Raw genomic sequence first — 6551 nt, forward strand, 5'->3', positions numbered from 1 at the left:
AACCAGCTAGCTAAACAAGAAAACTAAATGGATGTCAGGTCTAAATGTGACAGCTTAAAGTATTCACTTACTAAAAGAAAACCTACAAATAACTTTTTGTGAACTCAGATTATACAATTTTTTTTAAAGTTACAATTCAAAAAGCAAGCAAAGAAGAAAAAACTATAAATTGAACCATAAAAGTATAATATTTTGTGTTGTAAAATCTACCATCAAAAAAGTGAAAAGAACAATCTATATAAGAGAAAATATTTGCAAATCATATATCTGCTAAGAGACTTGTATCCAGAATATACAAAAAACTAATATTCAATAATGAAAAGATAACCTATTTTTTTAATGAGCAAAGGACCTGTATAGACATTTCTCAAAGAGAGGGATATAAATGGACAATAAGCATATGGAAAATGCTTAGTCATTAGGTAAATGCAAATGAAAATCTAAATAAGATACCACTTCATTTCTACTAAAATAACAAATACTGGTAAGAAAGTAGAGAAACTGGAACAGTGATATATTGCTGGTGGAATATATTGCTGCTTTGAAAACATTTTGGCAGCTCCTCAAAAAGTTAAACATAGAGTTAGCATATGACCCTGTAATTCTACTTCTAGATATATAACCCAAGCGAAGTGAAAACATGTCCACACAAAAACTTGTATGCGTGTTTATAGAAGCATTTCTCATCATAGTTAAAAAGCTGAAACAACTCAAATATTCATCATCTGATAAATGGGTAAAAACAATGTGATATATTTATGCAATAGAATATTATTTAGCAATGAAAAAGAATGAAATTTTGATACTAAAGCACTGGTGAATCTTGAAAATGTTATGCTAAGTGAAAGAAGCTAGTCACAAAAGATCACATATTGTATGTTTCCATTTGTATAAAATAGCAAGAATAAACAAGTCTGTAAAGACAGAAAATAGATTAGTTGTTTCATAAAGTTGTCAGGAGAAGTAAGTAATGGTGTTTCTTTTATCAGTGTGATGAAACATTTTAAAGTTAGTTTGTAGTGATGGTGGCACAGTTCTGTTGGTATATGAAAAATAGTTTTACACTTTAAGTGAGACAAATGTATGATGTATAAATTTTGTCTCAACAAAGCTCTTAAACTACAACCCTAAAAAATTATTATCCATATTATTTAACAGATGAAGTAAGTAAATCCACATAAAACACAGGGTTGATCAAACTAGGATTACAAGACCCTAGCTAATTACAAAACCCATGTTTTGCCACCATATTACCCATCTGTGGAAGTGGGTTATACACAGATCCCATTGTTCACATTTAATGGAAACGAGGAATAACAGTAGAATCCAGAATAGCAAGTGCTGCCCAGGAATGCAACCATAGTGTGTGTCCTTGAATATAATGAATCTTGAGCACTTTGATAGTAAGCAATGGAATGCAAGAAAGAAGCTCAGAATGGGAATAACAATCCCTCAGTTAAACATGGGGATTTACAGTCTTCTTCATAAGAGGTTGTAAGGGTGTTGAACCTGCATGATATGGTTTGGCTCTGTGTCCCCATCCAAATCTCATGTTGAATTTTAATTCCCATGTGTCGATGGAGGGGCTGAGTGGCAGGTGATTGGATAATGGGGGCTGACTTCTCCTGTGCTGTTCTCATGATAGTGAGTGAGTTCTCATGAGATCTGATGGTTTTAAAGTGTGGCACTTCCCCCTTGCTCCCTCTCTCCTGCCACCTTGTGAAGGTGCCTTCCTCTCCTTCACCTTCTGCCATGATTGTAAGTTTGCTGAGGCTTCCCCAGCCATGTGAACTGTGAGTCAATTAAGCCTCTTTTCTTGATAAATTACCCAGTCTCAGGTAGTCCTTTGTAGTCGTGTGAAAACAAACTAATACACTGCATTACATCCCCAGTGGAGAAAGAAAGAACTGGAAGCTCAAAGAAGTTAACCAGTTTGTCTAGTCACAAAGTTAGCAAGTAGATGGGCATCACAAATCAAAGACTATGTTTTAGTTTAGTTTTGTTTTGACTTACCCATTTTCTCTTTTCCTCTCTGTAATAAATGGTGTGGACAAACACTCCTTTATTGTGGCAAGATGTACTCATGCTGGATGAATCATCAACTACATAAATGAAGAAAAATCATTGTTGGCAATTTTGCATTAGCTAGGTTGTTTATTGGAATGATACATGCGTTAGTTTTATTTCTTGATAGATGGTTGGCCTTCAAATCTTACAAGTGACCATATAAACGTGTGAATAGGTTTAAGCTCTATAAGAACGGAAAACATAGCTGGAATGTTCCATGACACAGACCTTGCAAAAACACTCTTCATCAGAAATGTTCCATATCACAAACATATTGTTCACTATTTCTGATCCTGTGTACTTAAAAATAGACCATCATTAAGTCTGTAAAGACTGTTCCTTTAAGTATTAAGGTCTCAGATGTTCTTGGCACCTATTATTCCATTGATAATAGACAAGAACTGTGTGTTCCAGGCAGGTCAGTCAGGAGACCATTCTGGCAGGCTGGTTTTCACCAGTGAGTGAAATAAGAGAAACGGATTGGTGTCAGGAGCTTGGAGACAGAATCCATAATCTCAGAGAAACGACTGTGCCTGCTGAAGCCCTCACAAGAGGAGCTAGCACTTACAGAGGGCATTTTAACTCAGTCTCATTGAAGCCTGGCAAGGATGAAGATTAATATTATTATCCCTGCTTTAAAGACAAGGAAACTCAAGCCCAATGAGACTATGTAGTCTAGCCAGGATCATGGAGATATAAGTGGCAGGGTTGACATTTGAACTGTCTAAAACTGAAAACAATGTCTTTAATGACTCCAACCTAAGTCCTCTCCACTGTCTCCTGGATGCTGTGCGCTCAACGGTGCTCTGGATATTCATGTTATGCTCTTAACAGCATTATCAGTGTAAGCTAGAAAGCCTGGATTAGCAGTCAGACTAGAAGGGAGACTTTCATCTTGATGTCTCAGACCTGCTTGTCCGTAAAAGAACCAGCCTTGAAAAGGGAGGAAACAGACCTGGTTCAATCTCTGCCATTAACTGTGTGTGACCTTGAGAAAGAAAATGACTCAATTTCTCTGAGCTTCAATTGTTTCATCCTGTGACATGGATCTACTAGTATTCCTTGGCTAACGTCACAAGGTTATTGTGAATATTAAATAAAATCTCAGACGTGGAAGGATGTAATTGATTCATTCAGCACCATGACTCTGCTCTGACTCAGGAAGCCTGGGAGGTGATGGTGATGATTGTCTCTCTCATCCCCCACTGTGCTTTGTTTCTAGTCTGGGGCTCCCTCCCCCAACTCCCACCCCTGGTCACCACCTAGCAAGTGCTTTCAATCTTATCCCCAGTTGCCACATTAGCATACAAATATCCAACTAACAATGTCAGAAGGAAATGGATTCATTCTATGACATTAGCAACTGACAATCTAGGTTTCCCAGTGTTTTCGTATTTCAATTCCTCCAGTAAAACAGAGCTTTGTAATCTGCAGTCTCATTCATTCACGGGTTTCAGGGAGCTCATGAAACATCTAAAATTGCATGAAAAATTGTTTGTATATGTGCATGTGTGCCTTTTTCTGGGTAGAGTCCCCAGAGTTTCTATCAGATTTTAGAAAAACCCAGTGACTCTGAAGAGTCAAAAATGTACTCTAGGAAAGTAGTTTCATGACCATGTAGCAGCCGCCTAAGTTAGAATCACCAGTTACATCTAGGTCTCTTCCCTCTCTCATCATCAGTGTCCCATGTATCACTGAATCTGTCTTCTGATATCTTCTAAACTTTAATTGCCTTCTAAGCTCACTTCTATTTAGAATTTCATCATATATTGCCAAGAGGATTAAAATGTTTGAAATGGTCTTCCTGACCCTATTCTTGCTACATCTTAGTCTTCAGTAGAATCTCAGTGACCTTTAAAAGCACATGTCTAACCTGTTATTACTCTGCTTAAATTGGCTCCCTAGCATCTTCACTGCAAAGCTCAACCTCATTATGCTTTATTTCATGGACTTCAAAACCCCTGAACTGCCTAGCCCTACCCCAACATTTTTTTTTTGAAGGAGTCTCGCTGTGTTGCCCAGGTTGGAGTGCAGTGGCACCATCTCAGCTCACTACAAGCTCCACCTCCCAGGTTCATGCCATTCTCCTGCCTCAGCCTCCCAAGTAGCTGGGACTACAGGTGCCTGCCACCATGGCTGGCTAATTTTTTGACGGGGGTTTCACCATGTTAGCCAGGATGGTCTCGATCTCCTGACCTGGTGATCCACCCACCTCAGCCCCACAAAGTGCTGGGATTACAGGCATGAGCCACCGCGCCTGGCCGCCCTACCCCAAGTTTTTAGTCATGTCCCTTTTCTCCCTCTTCTATGGACTCTATGACTCTGTTTAGGCGATCTCAGACTGTTAGAATTTGATTACTCTGTTTCCTCTATTTGGCATATTCTTTTACCTTATCCATCTAACAAACTCCTTCGTAGCTTTTCAGGCTCAACTCCAATATCACCTGTTGCAAAGCTTCTCCCTATCCCCATAATTTACCCCTGGAACAGTGAGTCACTCCTTCCTTTATGCTCCAAATCTCACTTCTTATGTGATTATTTCTACCAAATTGTATTTTCTTAATTCTATAGATATATGCATTTCCTACTATACTGTGACCTTCATATTATCAGAGGTGACCAAGATAAGTAAGACCCAGTCATTTCTAAATAAATGTTTGTTGAATATAGAAATAGATTATTTAGTAATTCATGTTGAAGAAGCAGGTACCACTTCAGACAACAGAGTTGGACCTGGGATTAGTTTGAAGTTTTCAACCATGCTTGACAAATCATACCAAACAATGGTGACTCCTTTTATCCATGAAATGGGAGTAGAAGGTCAATAATGATGTTTTGGAAATATTTGTGTCAATAGATACAGGATAACATATTGCAAAGAATACTGAATTAGGAATTAAGAACCCTAGATTAGAATAACAGCCTTGTTATTAACTTCTTAAATGTCACTGGCCAAATTTGCTGTGATCTAAGGGTCTCAGTGTTCTTAGCAAGACGATGTTAAAACAGACTATCTCTTAGATCACTTACTTGCAGCATTAACATTTTATGAGTCTAAAAAAGCAAACCACAACCTTACATTCTGGGCTGGTTTCCTGACCTGGTTTGGCAAAGACAAATGGAGATATGAAAACTACTGCATCTCAATGAGAAATGCATCTTTTTATGTTAGGGCCTTCAGGCAGGAGGTGGTGGGGAAGTAACATTTTGTAACATTTATCCAGGACTCTATAAAGATACCTCAATTGTGTGAAACTCTGGCATTAGTGTGTAGTTTCCCAGAAGAGCTTTTATGAGACTCTCTTGAGTCAAAGATCCTATGCAAGATCGTCCAGAATTATGACTCAAGTCTGGTAAGTTAATAGGAGGATCAAGAAGCCAAAAGGCCATGGTTGGGAATCAAGATCATAAGTCTGGACCAAATCCCAAAGCTGGACCCCATCCTTAAGGGCATATAACAGTAAATCAAGTGTTCTTTTCTTAAAGAGAATGGGCAGAGTGAATCTTTTATCTATGTGTGCTGGAATATTTCTCTCATGACAAAAAAAAAAAAAAAAAAAAAAAAAAAAAAAAAACCATTGTGGTATAAAGTAAAGGATACCAGACCATTTCAACTAGCTGTGTCAGTCCCCTTGAGAAAGTCATAATTTCTCTAGGCCTCCATTTCTGCATCTGTGCAATGGTAACAGCCTTCTCTTTTACTTCTTTGAGTTGTCGACAGAAACAGGTGAATCTTTGTATGTGAAAACACTTTGCAGTTTGTGAGGTGAAAGTACTATTGGAGGAGTGGGCCACAATTAGGAAAATAAATGGAAATTATATCTTCTTTTCAACTCTTAGTTCATTATATTCCTAAACCTGATAGGCTTCTCTCTTGGAGGTGACTGATTTGGAACTCAAACTTGAGTTTCTTGATCTTTGAAGAAGGAGGCACAGAATTCAGAAACCCAGAATATTCAGATATGGTACTATATCCCTAAAATTATAGTGACTACTAAAAATCAACAATCAGTAGAAAGGAAGATAGCAAACATCCATTAACAAATACATTTTATGTTCTGCCAGACATTGATTCCAGAAGAATGTAAAATAAATATTCATTACATATTTCAACCCAAATATATACCCATATCACATCAGAGAAAGTGGGAACCTATGATGGACCCCTTTATTTCATTTGGCTTCCCTCACCAAATCCTCACCTGGTGTGACTACATTTCTTTAGTCATGGCCATCTGTCTTTGTGAGATCTCCCCTAACAGAGCACCACAGACTGAATGGTGTGGGCAACAGAACTTTATTGTCTCGTGGTTTTGGGGACTGGAAGTCTGTGATGGGTGTTGGCAGGACCATGCTCCCTCTTAAGATGCTAGCAAAGGATCTCCTGGAGGCGTCTCTCTGAGCTTCTGGTGGTTCCCTGGCTTGTGGCAGGAAACTCCTATCTTTACATGGTGTTCTATTCCCTGGGAGTGCCTTTGTATCCA

This window comes from Rhinopithecus roxellana, chromosome 9 (assembly GCF_007565055.1).
Source record: "Rhinopithecus roxellana isolate Shanxi Qingling chromosome 9, ASM756505v1, whole genome shotgun sequence".
NCBI classification, from domain to species: Eukaryota; Metazoa; Chordata; class Mammalia; order Primates; family Cercopithecidae; genus Rhinopithecus; species Rhinopithecus roxellana.